Source organism: Bos taurus, chromosome 11, assembly GCF_002263795.3.
Source record: "Bos taurus isolate L1 Dominette 01449 registration number 42190680 breed Hereford chromosome 11, ARS-UCD2.0, whole genome shotgun sequence".
NCBI lineage: Eukaryota > Metazoa > Chordata > Mammalia > Artiodactyla > Bovidae > Bos > Bos taurus.
Genome location: NC_037338.1, coordinates 24,292,800 through 24,297,832, shown reverse-complemented (window position 1 = coordinate 24,297,832; position 5,033 = coordinate 24,292,800). Strand labels below are relative to the sequence as shown.

At 47.9% G+C, this 5,033-nt stretch overlaps 1 pseudogene; it reads right to left on the bottom strand.

The window, feature by feature from the left end:
- Positions 1–3,995: 3,995 nt before the first annotated feature.
- LOC132346657 (uncharacterized) lies at positions 3,996–4,079 on the bottom strand (annotated as a pseudogene).
- Positions 4,080–5,033: the final 954 nt, after the last annotated feature.

Here is a 5,033-nt window from a genome sequence, read left to right as displayed (position 1 = left end):
TGTATATTTTGGAGATCAATCTCCTGTTGATTGCTTTGTTTGCAAATATCTTCTCCCAGCTTTCAACAGTATTAACATCGAATAAACTAGGACCTCCACATATACTGTTTTTCAGGATCATATCACATGACAGTCAGGACATGTCATTTAAAAGAAAGATTTAAAATCAAAGGGAAGGGGATGTCATACGATATAAAGGACTCCACACATAAGGGACCTAGAGATTGTCATATTGAGTGAAATGTCAGACAGAGAAGGAGAAATATTGTATGACATCCTTTATATGTGGAATCTAAAAAGAAATGATACAAAGGAACTTACAAAACAGAAAGAGACTCACAGACTTAGAGAACAAACTTGTGGTTGCTATGGGGAAGGTTGGGGGGAAGGGATTAGGGCGTTTGGGATGGACATGTACACACAGGTATATTTAAAAGGGATGACCAACAAGGACCTACTGTATAGCACAAGGAACTCTGTTCAATGTTATGTGGCAGCCTGGATGTGAGGGGAGTTTAGGGGAGAATGGATGTATGTATACTTATGGCTGTGTCCCTTTGCTGTTCATCTGAAACTATTGCAACATTGTTTGTTAACCGACTGTACTTCAATACAAAATAAAAAGTTTTTTTTTTTTTTAAAGGGAAAGGGAAAAAAAAAAGAGAAAGGAAGCATTTACACCAGGAAGAACAGCTGAGAACAGTGCATGCAATAGAGGTGCCAAGATGCTGGTGGTCAAAGAGAGTTGGGTGCTCTTAGCTGAGCCCCTTAACTCCATCTGGGCCCAGATTCCTCATCAGTAAAATCAGGGCAGTTGGATCAGGTGATTTCTAAGGCCCTCATTCCCTTCAATGTTCTGTGATACAAAGAAATCTGGAGACTTTGTTATTATTATTTTCTTGCATTCCAGGTCCTTCCACCATGTATTCCAATAAGGCTATGTCCAAAGGATGCTGTCTGGGGTGATGGGACCTCTCTCCCATTGTCTTTCTGTGACTAGTCTCTCATAAGGCCAGGAGATACTTGGCTGACTTAGGAGTCGCACAGGATGATGTGTCGAATGTGACTGAGCAGGAGAGAGAGGGAGATGGAAAAACCAGAATCAGTTTGGTGAGTCTTAGGATCCAGGCCACCTCTGTCTAGGAAGGATGGCCTGAGGGTCAGCTCAGCTCCTTCTTGGGGTGGAGGGAGTTGAGGCTGAGGAAGGAAGAGAGAGCCTCCAGGCCTCCCAGTTCCATTCTTCAAAAATGATGCGCCTTAGGAGTTCTCCGACACTTCCTGTGGACAGACCCTGTCTCCAGAGCTAAATTGTCACCACCTGGGGAGGCCTGTGTCTTCTCCAGAACTTGGTGTGGTCTGAGCTCATGGGGATACAGGTGAGTGTAGCCTTCCAACCCTAGAAAAGAGTGCTTCAGGTAGTCCTGAGCTGCCCAGTTCTGGAAGGATTTGGGGATGCTTACTGTCAATGGTCACTGGCAGAGAGGGTGTCTGGGAGTGGGAGGTAAGAGGGTTTGGAGACTGTACCCCCCCCCCCCCCATGTAATAAACATTCATTTACCCAATGGCTGTGAGGTCCAAAGCCAGGGCACTCCACCTGTACTATTTCCTTCCATTCTGACAACTGACCTCTGAGGGAGGCATTGTGGTCCCATTAGATGGATGAAGAAACCGAGGCTCAGAAGAGTTGGTCATGTCCCTGATGGAGATGCAGCAGGGGGTGACAGAGTCAGTCCAGTCTGCTCTCTGCCTCCCATTAGAGGCCCTTACGTTGGGCTGTGCAGAGCAATGGGCTATAGTTCTCAATCTGACTCTTGCTGGCTGTGTGGCTTAAACGAGTTACCCGACCTCTCTGAGTTGCAGTTTCTCCATCTGTTGAAGGAGTTATACCTAATTTTGAGGGTGGTCATGAAACATAAAGTGGTACCATATGAAGATGTCTAAAACAGGGCTAGCCATGGAGCAGGTCATGTACATGGCTGCTTTCTTCCTCCTGCTTCAAGCTGATGTGGTTTTGTGAAGTTGACTGAATAATCAGTCTTACTCAGTTTGGGATTTTCAGGGTCTAGCAGAAAGCCAGGCATGGCATAGACACGTAATAAATATTTGTTGAATGAATGGATACACAGCACCTGTATCTGCTGATGCTAGTCACCTAGACACTTAGAAACTTCTGAACAGATGGATTTGTGACTTTTCATCTGAATGTTGGATGCCATCCTAGAATATAAGCAGTAAAAATGATCCAAAACATAGAAACATGAAATCCGTCTGGTCTTACTGGTGCAGATTCATTGGGAGAAATGTGTGAATCAGGGAAAGTCTGCACTGGGCTATATTGAAAGCAAAGTGATTTGTTATTTTCAAATAACTCCAGCCCTGTCCCCAGCTTTATTTATTTACCACCCATCCATCCATTCATCCAATCATTCAACAGAGACCTGGGGGGGCTTTTAGGGCCTCCTTTAATAAACAAGGAAGAAAGATTATCTGGAGCATGTCGATTATTTGTAGATAAATAGAAGCTTCCAAACTGCTTATGGGAGCTTGGAAACGGTTTTTTCTCAAGTGTTTTAGACATTCCTCCCATATCCTACACGCACAGTTTCTGTGCACCATCTCTGGAGAATCTTTATGTTAATTTACAGTCATAATCTTATCTGCTAAGGCAGTGGAGAGGCTGGGAGCATCTGTCTGTTGTGTGTAAGTGCGTCTGAAAGAGGAAGCACTAATGCAGGGGGAGTCTCATTCTTGAGGTTGAAAATGACCAAAAATGAGATAAGGACTTACAGGAGCAAGTGTGTGTTTTGCTTCCCTGTGTTCGTGCAATCACTTTGGTGATTTTCAATCTACCTATCCCTAGCAGCCCAGAATCTTTCTTCTAATTTGTTGGCTCCTTCTAATATTCCATGGATCAAAAAATGTAATGATGATAATAAAAGCCAAACCGAAACAAAAGAAAACTTGAGAGGTCAGCTTGTTAGAACTGTTTGTGAAGCAAGAGTTACAAGGATCTGAATGCGTTTGAGGGGACGTTCGGTGAGCACAGGACATGACCTTTGGCACCTGGACTTTGGTTCTGCGCTGGCTATTGGGGGCCTACTCTACTTCTGTGTTCTTGACTGCAAGCTGATTTCAGATTGGTGAGACATTAGTGCGTGTTGTGTCTTACGATGGTAATCTGGTGGCATCCCTCTGAGGTAGGGAAGTTGGCTTCATTTTCCAGCAGAGGGGATCGAGAGGGAGACAGTGGGCGTGTGGCTCTACATGAGGCAAGGCCCTCAGGACCACGCTGAGTGAGATGGTGAGTTGCTACGTTTGTTTGCAAACGCCCACGCTGACTAACTCACCTATCATAATCTGGAAGCTGAGTTTTTTAGTACTTTGATCAGAGCTGCTGATTTCTTGATCTCTTGCAGAGAGCTTCTGGGAGATTCTGGGGTCAGAGGAGGAGAACTCAGTTAGGACTCAGACGTCAAACTTGCAGACTGGATCTAGCCCTGTGTGATTGCTTAACTCCTCTGAACCCTGACTGCAAAGCACGAGGGCTTTGGTTAAACCTGACATTTGCTATGATCTCTCTAATAACTTGTGTATCTTGGATTGACCATCTACAGGACTGGTGAAAATGGCTATGGAAGGACAGCCCACCTTCCTGGGGGGTGGGGGGGAAGATGGCTGGGGAGCTGGCCGTCCCCGCAGCATCATGGCAGTATGGCATTGTGACCACGAGGTGGGCTTACATCAGGGACTTCCTGCACTATCCCTTGGCATGTGCCTGGGGTTCCAGGAGGACTCGGATGGGACGGGAGGGGCATCAGTTCTTTAGGTCCATGCTTCATTCCCCTTGGCATCCCCATTCGTCTCTGTCTTTATCCTCCTCAGCCTCTCCCGGCTGGAGCCACCATCAGCAGGCACGTCCTGTTCTGCAGCCAATTCTGACCAAGGCAGGAAATGGATGTGGAGCCTCAGCCTGCCACTGTGGGGAGGAGGGGGCTGGAATTTGGTCTCATGTTTTCAATCAGTAACAATCGTGCCTTGGTTAAACCTCAGAGGCGACGGTGCTACCACTGCTCAAAGCTGATAGTCGTGTTCCTCAGATGTGGGATCCAAAGGCTTAGGCACAACTCGCAGGCTCCTGGGTGCCTTCCTCCTGCTCTCCACTCTCCTTTGCTCAAATCCAAATGAGGACTGGGTGTGTCAGAGGCAGGCTGGCTGCCTGGACAGCACCCAACTTCCAGAATTTCTTACGCATCCCCATCCCCCATGGCATCAGCAGCCATTCCCAAATTCGAAATGGTTTGGTCTACTATTCCAGACCCTGCCCCCTCTTCCTTGAGACTCAGCCTGAGGCTGGGGGATCTCCCCCAGCAGCCTACTGCCTAGGGTCCCACTGGGGATGGACAGCACAGGGTCCCCCCAGTGCTTGGACTCTGCTGGTGTCTCCTCTTGTCTCAAGGGCGCCAGACCCTCAAATGTCATCTGCAAGAACCTATCAGTGGACCTACAGTGTAACTAATATCTGCTAAGCCACAACCTTGGCAAAGGTAATATGAGAAAGGTTGTAGAGATGGGAGCGTTTGGTGTCTAAAGAGCAGAACTGAAAATGGAGAAGCCGGGGAGGGTATAGAATTTGTCAGGGTGTCTGTCCAGATGTGGGTGAACGTTGATTGTAGACAACAGTGCCAGACCCCAGACAGAGGGGAACAGGGGTCACTGCAAATGGTCCTAGGAACGTGCACTGCCTGGCCTCAGATTCTCTGCTCCTAAGAGCAAGTCCCAGCCCCTGCTGGCCACAGGGAGTCCCCCCACTCCACCACCACCCCCTAGGGTTCACAGTGGCTTACCAGTCCAGATCCCCCTAAGTCTGCTACTTGACTGAGAGAGCCAGGCTGAGTGCCCCTTTCCTGAATGTGTTGGGAAAACAGAGCTTCAGAGCACTAGAGGAGGATTCCTGTGGCCTGCCAAGTCCTCTGCTTGTCTCTACCCTACAGGCAGAGGTGGCTCCCTACCCCCACTCCCTCAGGGGCCTGGCC